The 12,430-nt window shown below is 52.8% G+C and overlaps 46 pseudogenes; all 46 read left to right on the top strand.

The window, feature by feature from the left end:
- Window positions 1-7: 7 nt before the first annotated feature.
- Window positions 8-135, top strand: LOC144191746 (5S ribosomal RNA; annotated as a pseudogene).
- A 56-nt stretch (window positions 136-191) lies between these two features.
- On the top strand, window positions 192-320 carry LOC144185007 (5S ribosomal RNA; annotated as a pseudogene).
- A 56-nt stretch (window positions 321-376) lies between these two features.
- LOC144183957 (5S ribosomal RNA) lies at window positions 377-505 on the top strand (annotated as a pseudogene).
- A 56-nt stretch (window positions 506-561) lies between these two features.
- LOC144185149 (5S ribosomal RNA) lies at window positions 562-690 on the top strand (annotated as a pseudogene).
- Window positions 691-746: 56 nt separating this feature from the next.
- Window positions 747-865, top strand: LOC144184908 (5S ribosomal RNA; annotated as a pseudogene).
- Window positions 866-921: 56 nt separating this feature from the next.
- On the top strand, window positions 922-1,050 carry LOC144185827 (5S ribosomal RNA; annotated as a pseudogene).
- A 56-nt stretch (window positions 1,051-1,106) lies between these two features.
- LOC144184768 (5S ribosomal RNA) lies at window positions 1,107-1,225 on the top strand (annotated as a pseudogene).
- A 56-nt stretch (window positions 1,226-1,281) lies between these two features.
- On the top strand, window positions 1,282-1,400 carry LOC144190828 (5S ribosomal RNA; annotated as a pseudogene).
- Window positions 1,401-1,456: 56 nt separating this feature from the next.
- Window positions 1,457-1,575, top strand: LOC144187476 (5S ribosomal RNA; annotated as a pseudogene).
- A 56-nt stretch (window positions 1,576-1,631) lies between these two features.
- On the top strand, window positions 1,632-1,750 carry LOC144189947 (5S ribosomal RNA; annotated as a pseudogene).
- A 4,401-nt stretch (window positions 1,751-6,151) lies between these two features.
- On the top strand, window positions 6,152-6,270 carry LOC144187969 (5S ribosomal RNA; annotated as a pseudogene).
- Window positions 6,271-6,326: 56 nt separating this feature from the next.
- Window positions 6,327-6,445, top strand: LOC144189467 (5S ribosomal RNA; annotated as a pseudogene).
- Window positions 6,446-6,501: 56 nt separating this feature from the next.
- On the top strand, window positions 6,502-6,620 carry LOC144184487 (5S ribosomal RNA; annotated as a pseudogene).
- Window positions 6,621-6,676: 56 nt separating this feature from the next.
- Window positions 6,677-6,795, top strand: LOC144190827 (5S ribosomal RNA; annotated as a pseudogene).
- A 56-nt stretch (window positions 6,796-6,851) lies between these two features.
- On the top strand, window positions 6,852-6,970 carry LOC144187475 (5S ribosomal RNA; annotated as a pseudogene).
- A 56-nt stretch (window positions 6,971-7,026) lies between these two features.
- Window positions 7,027-7,145, top strand: LOC144189946 (5S ribosomal RNA; annotated as a pseudogene).
- A 56-nt stretch (window positions 7,146-7,201) lies between these two features.
- LOC144190965 (5S ribosomal RNA) lies at window positions 7,202-7,320 on the top strand (annotated as a pseudogene).
- A 56-nt stretch (window positions 7,321-7,376) lies between these two features.
- LOC144187968 (5S ribosomal RNA) lies at window positions 7,377-7,495 on the top strand (annotated as a pseudogene).
- A 56-nt stretch (window positions 7,496-7,551) lies between these two features.
- Window positions 7,552-7,670, top strand: LOC144191042 (5S ribosomal RNA; annotated as a pseudogene).
- Window positions 7,671-7,726: 56 nt separating this feature from the next.
- LOC144189945 (5S ribosomal RNA) lies at window positions 7,727-7,845 on the top strand (annotated as a pseudogene).
- A 56-nt stretch (window positions 7,846-7,901) lies between these two features.
- On the top strand, window positions 7,902-8,020 carry LOC144182480 (5S ribosomal RNA; annotated as a pseudogene).
- Window positions 8,021-8,076: 56 nt separating this feature from the next.
- Window positions 8,077-8,195, top strand: LOC144189422 (5S ribosomal RNA; annotated as a pseudogene).
- Window positions 8,196-8,251: 56 nt separating this feature from the next.
- LOC144189943 (5S ribosomal RNA) lies at window positions 8,252-8,370 on the top strand (annotated as a pseudogene).
- A 56-nt stretch (window positions 8,371-8,426) lies between these two features.
- LOC144187332 (5S ribosomal RNA) lies at window positions 8,427-8,545 on the top strand (annotated as a pseudogene).
- A 56-nt stretch (window positions 8,546-8,601) lies between these two features.
- On the top strand, window positions 8,602-8,720 carry LOC144191838 (5S ribosomal RNA; annotated as a pseudogene).
- Window positions 8,721-8,776: 56 nt separating this feature from the next.
- On the top strand, window positions 8,777-8,895 carry LOC144191086 (5S ribosomal RNA; annotated as a pseudogene).
- A 56-nt stretch (window positions 8,896-8,951) lies between these two features.
- On the top strand, window positions 8,952-9,070 carry LOC144189421 (5S ribosomal RNA; annotated as a pseudogene).
- A 56-nt stretch (window positions 9,071-9,126) lies between these two features.
- On the top strand, window positions 9,127-9,245 carry LOC144189942 (5S ribosomal RNA; annotated as a pseudogene).
- Window positions 9,246-9,301: 56 nt separating this feature from the next.
- LOC144186118 (5S ribosomal RNA) lies at window positions 9,302-9,420 on the top strand (annotated as a pseudogene).
- A 56-nt stretch (window positions 9,421-9,476) lies between these two features.
- Window positions 9,477-9,595, top strand: LOC144188444 (5S ribosomal RNA; annotated as a pseudogene).
- A 56-nt stretch (window positions 9,596-9,651) lies between these two features.
- LOC144182086 (5S ribosomal RNA) lies at window positions 9,652-9,770 on the top strand (annotated as a pseudogene).
- Window positions 9,771-9,826: 56 nt separating this feature from the next.
- On the top strand, window positions 9,827-9,945 carry LOC144188674 (5S ribosomal RNA; annotated as a pseudogene).
- A 56-nt stretch (window positions 9,946-10,001) lies between these two features.
- On the top strand, window positions 10,002-10,120 carry LOC144188194 (5S ribosomal RNA; annotated as a pseudogene).
- Window positions 10,121-10,176: 56 nt separating this feature from the next.
- On the top strand, window positions 10,177-10,295 carry LOC144183211 (5S ribosomal RNA; annotated as a pseudogene).
- Window positions 10,296-10,351: 56 nt separating this feature from the next.
- LOC144183129 (5S ribosomal RNA) lies at window positions 10,352-10,470 on the top strand (annotated as a pseudogene).
- A 56-nt stretch (window positions 10,471-10,526) lies between these two features.
- Window positions 10,527-10,645, top strand: LOC144182018 (5S ribosomal RNA; annotated as a pseudogene).
- Window positions 10,646-10,701: 56 nt separating this feature from the next.
- Window positions 10,702-10,820, top strand: LOC144186182 (5S ribosomal RNA; annotated as a pseudogene).
- A 56-nt stretch (window positions 10,821-10,876) lies between these two features.
- On the top strand, window positions 10,877-10,995 carry LOC144187351 (5S ribosomal RNA; annotated as a pseudogene).
- A 56-nt stretch (window positions 10,996-11,051) lies between these two features.
- LOC144188672 (5S ribosomal RNA) lies at window positions 11,052-11,170 on the top strand (annotated as a pseudogene).
- Window positions 11,171-11,226: 56 nt separating this feature from the next.
- On the top strand, window positions 11,227-11,355 carry LOC144186134 (5S ribosomal RNA; annotated as a pseudogene).
- A 56-nt stretch (window positions 11,356-11,411) lies between these two features.
- LOC144184767 (5S ribosomal RNA) lies at window positions 11,412-11,530 on the top strand (annotated as a pseudogene).
- Window positions 11,531-11,586: 56 nt separating this feature from the next.
- LOC144190826 (5S ribosomal RNA) lies at window positions 11,587-11,705 on the top strand (annotated as a pseudogene).
- A 56-nt stretch (window positions 11,706-11,761) lies between these two features.
- Window positions 11,762-11,880, top strand: LOC144187474 (5S ribosomal RNA; annotated as a pseudogene).
- A 56-nt stretch (window positions 11,881-11,936) lies between these two features.
- LOC144182099 (5S ribosomal RNA) lies at window positions 11,937-12,055 on the top strand (annotated as a pseudogene).
- A 56-nt stretch (window positions 12,056-12,111) lies between these two features.
- Window positions 12,112-12,230, top strand: LOC144189380 (5S ribosomal RNA; annotated as a pseudogene).
- Window positions 12,231-12,286: 56 nt separating this feature from the next.
- On the top strand, window positions 12,287-12,405 carry LOC144187967 (5S ribosomal RNA; annotated as a pseudogene).
- Window positions 12,406-12,430: the final 25 nt, after the last annotated feature.

Raw genomic sequence — 12,430 nt, 5'->3', positions numbered from 1 at the left:
CAGTACCGCTCACGGCCATACCACCTTGATAAGGCCGATCTCGTCCGATCTCATCCGATCTCGGAAGCCAAGCATGGTTCGGCCTGGTTAGTACCTGATTGGGAGACCACTTGGGAATACCAGGTGCTGTGAGCATCATACCCCGCATCTTTTTCGACATTTCATGGGTGTCCATCTGCAAGAGCAGTACCGCTCACGGCCATACAACCCTGATAAGGCCCGATCTCGCCCGATCTCGTCCGATCTCGGCAGCAAAGCATTGTTCGGCCTGGTTAGTACCTGATTGGGAGACCGCTTGGGAATACCAGGTGCTGTGAGCATCATACCCTGCATTTTTTTCGACATTTCATGGGTGTCCATCTGCAAGAGCAGTACCGCTCACGGCCATACCACCCTGAAAAGGCCCGATCTCGCCCGATCTCGTCCGAACTCGGCAGCCAAGCATGGTTCGGCCTGGTTAGTACCTAATTGGGAGACCGCTTGAGAATACCAGGTGCTGTGAGCATGATACCCCGCATCTTTTTCGACATTTCATGGGTGTCCATCTGCAAGAGCAGTACCGCTCACGGCCATACCACCCTGATAAGGCCCGATCTCGCCCGATCTCGTCCGATCTCGGCAGCCAAGCATGGTTCGGCCTGGTTAATACCTGATTGGGAGACCGCTTGGGAATACCAGGTGCTGTGAGCATCATACCCCGCATCTTTTTCGACATTTCATGGGTGTCCATCTGCGAGAGCAGTACCGCTCACGGCCATACCACCCTGAAAAGGCCCAATCTCGTCCGATCTCGGAAGCCAAGCATTGTTCGGCCTGGTTAGTACCTGATTGGGAGACCGCTTGGGAATACCAGGTTCTGTGAGCATCATACCCCGCATCTTTTTCAAAATTTCATGGGTGTCCATCTGCAAGAGCAGTACCGCTCACGGGCATACCACCCTGAAAAGGCCCGATCTCGTTCGATCTCGTCCGATCTCGGCAGCCAAGCATGGTTCGGCCTGGTTAGTACCTGATTGGGAGACCGCTTGGGAATACCAGGTGCTGTGAGCATCATACCCTGCATCTTTTTCGACATTTCATGGGTGTCCATCTGCAAGAGCAGTACCGCTCACAGCCATACCACCCTGAAAAGGCCCGATCTCGCCCGATCTTGGAAGCCAAGCATCGTTCGGCCTGGTTAGTACCTGATTGGGAGACCGCTTGGGAATACCAGGTGCTGTGGGCATCATACCCCGCATCTTTTTCGACATTTCATGGGTGTCCATCTGCTAGTGCAGTACCGCTCACGGCCATACCACCCTGAAAAGGCCCGATCTCGTCCGATCTCGGCAGCCAAGCATGGTTCGGCCTGTTTAGTACCTGATTGGGAGACCGCTTCGGAATACCAGGTGCTGTGAGCATCATACCCCGCATCTTTTTCGACATTTCATGGGTGTCCATCTGCTAGTGCAGTACCGCTCACGGCCATACCACCCTGAAAAGGCCCGATCTCGTCCGATCTCGGAAGCCAAGCATGGTTCGGCCTGTTTAGTACCTGATTGGGAGACCGCTTGGGAATACCAGGTGCTGTGAGCATCATACCCCGCATCTTTTTCGACATTTCATGGGTGTCCATCTGCAAGAGCATTACCGCTCACGGCCATACCACCCTGAAAAGGCCCGATCTCGTCCGATCTTGGAAGCCAAGCATGGTTCGGCCTGTTTAGTACCTGATTGGGAGACCGCTTGGGAATACCAGGTGCTGTGAGCATTATACCCCGCATCTTTTTCGACATTTCATGGGTGTCCATCTGCAAGAACAGTACCGCTCACGGCCATACCACCCTGAAAGAGCCCGATCTCGCCCGGTCTCGGAAGCCAAGTGTTACGGCTGGCAGCCTGGACACACCAGTAGGAGGTGTTTTATCTCCAGCTCTGGCTCCACCCCTGTGACCGAGCCCTGCCCAGGCCAAACACAGCTGTAATTAATTCCCCAATCATCCCTCCTGCCCTTATTTAAAGCCTTTTCAGTAGTCAGTTCAGCCCTTGCCTTTTACCTTCCCTTCTTGCCCTGGCCCTTGCCTTTCTGAGTTGCAGGCTTGTGAGTATGTTACTCCGTTATATTTTGTATGTGTTGTTAATGATTTTGGGTTGCATAGGGGGACTTGAGATAAGTTTAGACACCCATGGGTATACATATAGTTTGTGCATTTAGACACAGTTATTCCCCTGTCTAGATTATATTACATCAGTTTAACAGTGGCATCCTTCGGTCTTATTTCCTGTATTTTTGTGGGTGTTCATTTGGACACCTGTCTGGGAGGGGGTTTTACCGTGTTTATTTGAGGGTGCCACTTTAATATCTCGTGCTTCCCCTATGTTATCCCGTAGTCTGTTTTGTTGACTTTATTGTAAATAAAAATAACTGAAGGCTACTTGCAATGTGTGTCCGAACTCATCTTTGACCGAACCTGTCTGCTGTGATAGTTGCGACTCTCTGGTATATCATACCCCAGGGGGAGTCGTAACAAGTGGGGGCTCGTCCGGGATATCATTAAGATTGGTTATCACAGCAGCAGTTTGGTCATTGGTGGTACGGACTGCATGTGCAGTAGGCCGGTGAAGGCTGGGCAAGCAGTGTTAAGGTAGACACATTTAATAGCTATCATTCAGTCTAGTGTAGTGCTGTAACTAGCAGGATGGACTTTGATGCGGAAGAGTTCCTTTTTTTTAACTTGGCACTGTAGATCAGGTTGACCAATGTAAGAGGAGAGATCTGTTAGGTCTTGCCGCTCATCTAGGGTTCACTCTGTCCAGGACTACCAGGCTAGCTGAATTGAAGCAGGAGGTTATCCATATATTAATAGCAGCGCAGTACTTAGAAGCCACAGGAGGAGCATCTGCGGGTGTTTCCTCTCAGTCTCTGGTCGATTCTGAGGAATCAGGCAGGATGGAGAAAGATGAGGTAGGCAGGGATGGTGTCACCTTGAATGTAAAGGCTCTAGTTATAAATCCCAGGGCTTGTTTAAAAGGAAAACCAGAGGGATATGGTGCTGTATCTATTGGGGAAAATGCCCCCATTGCTCTAAAGATATTACGTATGCAATATGAGGCTAGGGATAGGGAGTATGCTCATCAGCTGGCCCTCAAGAAAATGGAGATTGAACTAAAAAGGCTGGACATTGAACTCTCAAAGAGTTCTAAAATGGTAGAAAGTAGGGGGTTTAAAGTTAGTGAAAGCCTTCCGCTTGTACAGCCTTTCAGTGAGACGAACGTCGAGGCGTGGTTTGGTGCGTTTGAACGGATAGCACTGTCCAATAAATGGCCAGAAGAGGGCTGGGCTCTAGTCTTACAGAGGAAACTGTCAGGGAAAGGCCTTGAAGCTTTAAGTACACTGTCGATAGAAGACAGGTTGGTATATGATAAGGTAGCTAGAGCAGTGTTGCGCGTTTACGAACTGGTGCCTGAGACGTACCGCCAAAAGTTCAGAAATCACAAATTAAAGCCTGGACAGGCCGTGGCTGAGTTTGGCCGTGAGAAAAAAAAAGCTTTGGAGCTTGAGCGTGTAGAGAAAGCACGTGTAGCTCAAGAATGGCTTGCAAAAGAAAAAGCTTTGGAGTTAGAGCGTGTAGAGAAAGCACGTGTGGAGCAAGAATGGCTTGCGAGAGAAAAAGCTTTGGAGCTTGAGCGTGTAGAGGAAGCACGTGTAGCTCAAGAATGGCTTGCGAAAGAAAAAGCTTTGGAGCTTGAGCGTGTAGAGGAAGCACGTGTAGCTCAAGAATGGCTTGCAAAAGAAAAAGCTTTGGAGTTAGAGCGTGTAGAGAAAGCACGTGTGGAGCAAGAATGGCTTGCGAGAGAAAAAGCTTTGGAGTTTGCACGTCTAGAGAAAGCACGTCTTGAGCAAGAACGGCTTGCGAAAGAAAGAGTTTTGGAATTTAAGAGGCAAGAGAGAGAAAAAGCTTTGGAGTTTGCACGTCTAGAGAAAGCACGTCTTGAGCAAGAGCGGCTTGAGAAAGAAAGAGTTTTGGAATTTAAGAGGCAAGAGAGAGAAAAAGCTTTGGAGTTTGCACGTCTAGAGAAAGCACGTCTTGAGCAAGAGCGGCTTGAGAAAGAAAAAGTTTTGGAATTTAAGAGGCAAGAGAAAGAAAAAGCCTTGGAGCAAGATCTACTAGAAAGAGAAAAGGCCTTAGAGCAAGATCGACTAGAAAGAGAAAAGGCCTTGAAAGCAGAGCGAAAAGAAAAAGAACTGATTGAAAGAGAAAATATTTTCGAGCAGGAAAATTTAGAAAGGGAAAATTTGGAGCAAGAGTGGCTTGAAAAGGAAAACGCATTCGAAGAAGAAAGAAATAAAATAGCACAATGCATGAAGAAAATGCCCGCCGCGAGGATCAGCCTGCAGAAAGCACCCTCAAAGATTCCTAAAGGAAGGGGGCAGAAAGCACCCCAAGTTTCGGTGCCGAAGCCACGCAAAGTACTCCTGTCGCCACTGGGGCCGCCAGTCGCACCCGTGCCGAAGCCACTAACCAGGCTTCCGGTGCCGGCCGGCCTTCCAGGCACAGTTCTTTCTAGCACTGTTCTGCCAAGCACCGTTCTGGCCAGCGACTGCCCGCCCAGAAGTGGTAACAATGCTCCGGCGCCCCTGGATGATGGTGCCGGCGACTGCAAGAGCGGCAAAGCTCTGGCACCCCTGGACGAGGGAGTTGGCGACCCTCCGAACAACCAGGGTAAGGTGCCTGACCGTTCTAAAATTCTAGTGTCTCCTAAAGGAAGGGGGCTTGGTCAAGACTTAAAGGACCGGCGCGGACGCCCACCAGACCAGCCACGCCTTGTCCTCGGCTGGCGTGGACGCCCGCCAGATCGGCCACAGCTCATCACCGGCCGGCGCGGACGCCCTCCGGACCGACCACTTCCTCGTCTCGTTTCTGGCTGGCATGGACGCCCGCCAGATCGGCCACGGCTCATCACCGGCCGGCGTGGACGCCCGCCAGACCGGCCACGCCTTGTCATCGGCTGGCGCGGACGCCCGCCGGACCGACCTCTTCCTCGTCTCGTTTCTGGCTGGCATGGACGCCCGCCAGATCGGCCACGGCTCATCACCGGCCGGCACGGACGCTCGCCAGACCGGCCAGGCATTGTCATCGGCTGGCGCGGACGCCCGCCGGACCGACCTCTTCCTCGTCTCGTTTCTGGCTGGCATGGACGCCCGCCAGATCGGCCACGGCTCATCACCGGCCGGCGTGGACGCCCGCCAGACCGGCCACGCCTTGTCATCGGCTGGCGCGGACGCCCACCGGACAATGCCCTATCTCAAGTTTAGGAGAGTTTTAACAGGAGTGTATTGATTGATTGGGGCAGGTTGGTGGTTCGGTTTCGTCAACAGGTTGATTCTTGAGGGGGGAGGTGTTACGGCTGGCAGCCTGGACACACCAGTAGGAGGTGTTTTATCTCCAGCTCTGGCTCCACCCCTGTGACCGAGCCCTGCCCAGGCCAAACACAGCTGTAATTAATTCCCCAATCATCCCTCCTGCCCTTATTTAAAGCCTTTTCAGTAGTCAGTTCAGCCCTTGCCTTTTACCTTCCCTTCTTGCCCTGGCCCTTGCCTTTCTGAGTTGCAGGCTTGTGAGTATGTTACTCCGTTATATTTTGTATGTGTTGTTAATGATTTTGGGTTGCATAGGGGGACTTGAGATAAGTTTAGACACCCATGGGTATACATATAGTTTGTGCATTTAGACACAGTTATTCCCCTGTCTAGATTATATTACATCAGTTTAACAGTGGCATCCTTCGGTCTTATTTCCTGTATTTTTGTGGGTGTTCATTTGGACACCTGTCTGGGAGGGGGTTTTACCGTGTTTATTTGAGGGTGCCACTTTAATATCTCGTGCTTCCCCTATGTTATCCCGTAGTCTGTTTTGTTGACTTTATTGTAAATAAAAATAACTGAAGGCTACTTGCAATGTGTGTCCGAACTCATCTTTGACCGAACCTGTCTGCTGTGATAGTTGCGACTCTCTGGTATATCATACCCCAGGGGGAGTCGTAACACCAAGCATGGTTCGGCCTGGTTAGTACCTGATTGGGAGGCCGCTTGGGAATACCAGGTGCTGTGAGCATCATACCCCGCATCTTTTTCGACATTTCATGGGTGTCCATCTGCTAGTGCAGTACCGCTCACGGCCATACCACCCTGAAAAGGCCCGATCTCGTCCGATCTCGGGAGCCAAGCATGGTTCGGCCTGGTTAGTACCTGATTGGGAGACCGCTTGGGAATACCAGGTGCTGTGAGCATCATACCCAGCATCTTTTTCGACATTTCATGGGTGTCCATCTGCAAGAGCAGTACCGCTCACGGCCATACCACCCTGAAAAGGCCCGATCTCGTCCGATCTCGGAAGCCACGCATGGTTCGGCCTGGTTAGTACCTGATTGGGAGACCGCTTGGGAATACCAGGTGCTGTGAGCATCATACCCCGCATCTTTTTCGACATTTCATGGGTGTCCAACTGCAAGAGCAGTACCGCTCACAGCCATACCACCCTGAAAAGGCCCGATCTCGCCCGATCTCGGGAGCCAAGCATCGTTCGGCCTGGTTAGTACCTGATTGGGAGACCGCTTGGGAATACCAGGTGCTGTGGGCATCATACCCCGCATCTTTTTCGACATTTCATGGGTGTCCATCTGCTAGTGCAGTACCGCTCACGGCCATACCACCCTGAAAAGGCCCGATCTCGTCCGATCTCGGCAGCCAAGCATGGTTCGGCCTGTTTAGTACCTGATTGGGAGACCGCTTCGGAATACCAGGTGCTGTGAGCATCATACCCCGCATCTTTTTCGACATTTCATGGGTGTCCATCTGCTAGTGCAGTACCGCTCACGGCCATACCACCCTGAAAAGGCCCGATCTCGTCCGATCTCGGAAGCCAAGCATGGTTCGGCCTGTTTAGTACCTGATTGGGAGACCGCTTGGGAATACCAGGTGCTGTGAGCATCATACCCCGCATCTTTTTCGACATTTCATGGGTGTCCATCTGCAAGAGCATTACCGCTCACGGCCATACCACCCTGAAAAGGCCCGATCTCGTCCGATCTTGGAAGCCAAGCATGGTTCGGCCTGTTTAGTACCTGATTGGGAGACCGCTTGGGAATACCAGGTGCTGTGAGCATTATACCCCGCATCTTTTTCGACATTTCATGGGTGTCCATCTGCAAGAACAGTACCGCTCACGGCCATACCACCCTGAAAGAGCCCGATCTCGCCCGGTCTCGGAAGCCAAGCATGGTTCGGCCTGGTTAGTACCTGATTGGGAGGCCGCTTGGGAATACCAGGTGCTGTGAGCATCATACCCCGCATCTTTTTCGACATTTCATGGGTGTCCATCTGCTAGTGCAGTACCGCTCACGGCCATACCACCCTGAAAAGGCCCGATCTCGTCCGATCTCGGGAGCCAAGCATGGTTCGGCCTGGTTAGTACCTGATTGGGAGACCGCTTGGGAATACCAGGTGCTGTGAGCATCATACCCAGCATCTTTTTCGACATTTCATGGGTGTCCATCTGCAAGAGCAGTACCGCTCACGGCCATACCACCCTGAAAAGGCCCGATCTCGTCCGATCTCGGAAGCCACGCATGGTTCGGCCTGTTTAGTACCTGATTGGGAGACCGCTTGGGAATACCAGGTGCTGTGAGCATCATACCCCGCATCTTTTTCGACATTTCATGGGTGTCCATCTGCAAGAGCATTACCGCTCACGGCCATACCACCCTGAAAAGGCCCGATCTCGTCCGATCTTGGAAGCCAAGCATGGTTCGGCCTGTTTAGTACCTGATTGGGAGACCGCTTGGGAATACCAGGTGCTGTGAGCATTATACCCCGCATCTTTTTCGACATTTCATGGGTGTCCATCTGCAAGAACAGTACCGCTCACGGCCATACCACCCTGAAAGAGCCCGATCTCGCCCGGTCTCGGAAGCCAAGCATGGTTCGGCCTGTTTAGTACCTGATTGGGAGACCGCTTCGGAATACCAGGTGCTGTGAGCATCATACCCCGCATCTTTTTCGACATTTCATGGGTGTCCATCTGCTAGTGCAGTACCGCTCACGGCCATTCCACCCTGAAAAGGCCCGATCTCGTCCGATCTCGGAAGCCAAGCATGGTTCGGCCTGTTTAGTACCTGATTGGGAGACCGCTTGGGAATACCAGGTGCTGTGAGCATCATACCCCGCATCTTTTTCGACATTTCATGGGTGTCCATCTGCCAGTGCAGTACCGCTCACGGCCATACCACCCTGAAAAGGCCCGATCTCGTCCGATCTTGGAAGCCAAGCATGGTTCGGCCTGTTTAGTACCTGATTGGGAGACCGCTTGGGAATACCAGGTGCTGTGAGCATCATACCCCGCATCTTTTTCGACATTTCATGGGTGTCCATCTGCTAGTGCAGTACCGCTCACGGCCATACCACCCTGAAAAGGCCCGATCTCGTCCGATCTCGGCAGCCAAGCATGGTTCGGCCTGGTTAGTACCTGATTGGGAGACCGCTTGGGAATTCCAGGTGCTGTGAGCATCATACCGCGCATCTTTTTCGACATTTCATGGGTGTCCATCTGCTAGTGCAGTACCGCTCACGGCCATACCACCCTGGAAAGGCCCGATCTCGTCCGATCTCGGAAGCCAAGCATGGTTCAGCCTGGTTAGTACCTGATTGGGAGACCGCTTGGAAATACCTGGTGCTGTGAGCATCATACCCCGCATCTTTTTCGACATTTCATGGGTGTCCATCTGCTAGTGCAGTACCGCTCACGGCCATACCACCCTGAAAAGGCCCGATCTCGTCCGATCTCGGTAGCCAAGCATGGTTCGGCCTGTTTAGTACCTGATTGGGAGACCGCTTCGGAATACCAGGTGCTGTGAGCATCATACCCCGCATCTTTTTCGACATTTCATGGGTGTCCATCTGCTAGTGCAGTACCGCTCACGGCCATTCCACCCTGAAAAGGCCCGATCTCGTCCGATCTCGGAAGCCAAGCATGGTTCGGCCTGTTTAGTACCTGATTGGGAGACCGCTTGGGAATACCAGGTGCTGTGAGCATCATACCCCGCATCTTTTTCGACATTTCATGGGTGTCCATCTGCCAGTGCAGTACCGCTCACGGCCATACCACCCTGAAAAGGCCCGATCTCGTCCGATCTTGGAAGCCAAGCATGGTTCGGCCTGTTTAGTACCTGATTGGGAGACCGCTTGGGAATACCAGGTGCTGTGAGCATCATACCCCGCATCTTTTTCGACATTTCATGGGTGTCCATCTGCAAGAGCGGTACCGCTCACGGCCATACCACCCTGAAAAGGCCCGATCTCGTCTGATTTTGGAAGCCAAGCATGCTTCGGCCTGTTTAGTACCTGATTGGGAGACCGCTTGGGAATACCAGGTGCTGTGAGTATCATACCCCGCATCTTTTTCGACATTTCATGGGTGTCCATCTACACGAGCAGTACCGCTCACGGCCATACCACCCTGAAAAGGCCCGATCTCGCCCGATCTCGGAAGCCAAGCATGGTTCGGCCTGGTTAGTACCTGATTGGGAGACCGCTTGGGAATACCAGGTGCTGTGAGCATCTTACCCCGCATCTTTTTCGACATTTCATGGGTGTCCATCTGCAAAAGCAGTACCGCTCACGGCCATACCACCCTGAAAAGGCCCGATCTCGTCCGATCTCGGAAGCCAAGCATGGTTCGACCTGGTTAGTACCTGGTTGGGAGACCGCTTGGGAATACCAGGTGCTGTGAGCATCATGCCCCGCATCTTTTTCGACATTTCATGGGTGTCCATCTGCTAGTGCAGTACCGCTCACGGCCATACCACCCTGAAAAGGCCCGATCTCGTCCGATCTCGGCAGCCAAGCATGGTTCGGCCTGTTTAGTACCTGATTGGGAGACCGCTTGGGAATACCAGGTGCTGTGAGCATCATACCCCGCATCTTTTTCGACATTTCATGGGTGTCCATCTGCAAGAGCAGTACCGCTCACGGCCATACCACCCTGAAAAAGCCCGATCTCGTCCGATCTCGGAAGCCAAGCATGGTTCGGCCTGGTTAGTACCTGATTGGGAGACCGCTTGGGAATACCAGGTGCTGTGAGCATCATACCCCGCATCTTTTTCGACATTTCATGGGTGTCCATCTGCTAATGCAATACCGCTCACGGCCATACCACCCTGAAAAGGCCCGATCTCGTCCGATCACGGAAGCCAAGCATGGTTCGGTCTGTTTAGTACCTGATTGGGAGACCGCTTGGGAATACCAGGTGCTGTGAGCATCATACCCCGCATCTTTTTCGACATTTCATGGGTGTCCATCTGCAAGAGCGGTACCGCTTACGGCCATACCACCCTGAAAAGGCCCGATCTCGTCCGATCTTGGAAGCAAAGCATGGTTCGGCCTGTTTAGTACCTGATTAGGAGACCGCTTGGGAATACCAGGTGCTGTGAGCATCATACCCCGCATCTTTTTCGACATTTCATGGGTGTCCATCTGCAAGAGCAGTACCGCTCACCGCCATACCACCCTGAAAAGGCCCGATCTCGCCCGATCTCGGAAGCCAAGCATGGATTGGCCTGGTTAGTACCTGATTGGGAGACCGCTTGGGAATACCAGGTGCTGTGAGCATCATACCCCGCATCTTTTTCGACATTTCATGGGTGTCCATCTGCAAAAGCAGTACTGGCCACGGCCATAACACCCTGAAAAGGCCCGATCTCGTCCGATCTCGGAAGCCAAGCATTGTTCGGCCTGGTTAGTACCTGATTGGGAGACCGCTTGGGAATACCAGGTGCTGTGAGCATCATACCCTGCATCTTTTTCGACATTTCATGGGTGTCCATCTGCAAGAGCAGTACCGCTCACGGCCATACCACCCTGAAAAGGCCCGATCTCGTCCGATCTCGGAAGCCAAGCATAGTTCGGCCTGGTTAGTACCTGGTTGGGAGACCGCTTGGGAATACCAGGTGCTGTGAGCATCATACCCCGCATCTTTTTCGACATTTCATGGGTGTCCATCTGCTAGTGCAGTACCGCTCACGGCCATACCACCCTGAAAAGGCCCGATCTCGTCCGATCTCGGCAGCCAAGCATGGTTCGGCCTGTTTAGTACCTGATTGGGAGACCGCTTGGGAATACCAGGTGCTGTGAGCATCATACGCCGCATCTTTTTCGACATTTCATGGGTGTCCATCTGCAAGAGCAGTACCGCTCACGGCCATACCACCCTGTAAAGGCCCGATCTCGTCCGATCTCGTCCGATCTCGGCAGCCAAGCATCGTTCGGCCTGGTTAGTACCTGATTGGGAGACCGCTTGGGAATACCAGGTGCTGTGAGCATCATACCCTGCATCTTTTTCGACATTTCATGGGTGTCCATCTGCAAGAGCAGTACCGCTCACAGCCATACCACCCTGAAAAGGCCCGATCTCGCCCGATCTTGGAAGCCAAGCATCGTTCGGCCTGGTTAGTACCTGATTGGGAGACCGCTTGGGAATACCAGGTGCTGTGGGCATCATACCCCGCATCTTTTTCGACATTTCATGGGTGTCCATCTGCTAGTGCAGTACCGCTCACGGCCATACCACCCTGAAAAGGCCCGATCTCGTCCGATCTCGGCAGCCAAGCATGGTTCGGCCTGTTTAGTACCTGATTGGGAGACCGCTTCGGAATACCAGGTGCTGTGAGCATCATACCCCGCATCTTTTTCGAAATTTCATGGGTGTCCATCTGCTAGTGCAGTACCGCTCACGGCCATACCACCCTGAAAAGGCCCGATCTCGTCCGATCTCGGAAGCCAAGCATGGTTCGGCCTGTTTAGTACCTGATTGGGAGACCGCTTGGGAATACCAGGTGCTGTGAGCATCATACCCCGCATCTTTTTCGACATTTCATGGGTGTCCATCTGCAACAGCATTACCGCTCACGGCCATACCACCCTGAAAAGGCCCGATCTCGTCCGATCTTGGAAGCCAAGCATAGTTCGGCCTGTTTAGTACCTGATTGGGAGACCGCTTGGGAATACCAGGTGCTGTGAGCATTATACCCCGCATCTTTTTCGACATTTCATGGGTGTCCATCTGCAAGAACAGTACCGCTCACGGCCATACCACCCTGAAAGAGCCCGATCTCGCCCGGTCTCGGAAGCCAAGCATGGTTCGGCCTGGTTAGTACCTGATTGGGAGACCGCTTGGGAATACCAGGTGCTGTGAGCATCATACCCCGCATCTTTTTCGACATTTCATGGGTGTCCATCTGCTAGTGCAGTACCGCTCACGGCCATACCACCCTGAAAAGGCCCGATCTCGTCCGATCTCGGGAGCCAAGCATGGTTCGGCCTGGTTAGTACCTGATTGGGAGACCGCTTGGGAATACCAGGTGCTGTGAGCATCATACCCAGCATCTTTTTCGACAT

This window comes from Stigmatopora nigra, unplaced genomic scaffold, assembly GCF_051989575.1.
Source record: "Stigmatopora nigra isolate UIUO_SnigA unplaced genomic scaffold, RoL_Snig_1.1 HiC_scaffold_24, whole genome shotgun sequence".
NCBI lineage: Eukaryota > Metazoa > Chordata > Actinopteri > Syngnathiformes > Syngnathidae > Stigmatopora > Stigmatopora nigra.
The sequence above is the reverse complement of the archived record's forward strand: the minus strand, read 5'-3'. Positions and strand labels throughout refer to the sequence as shown.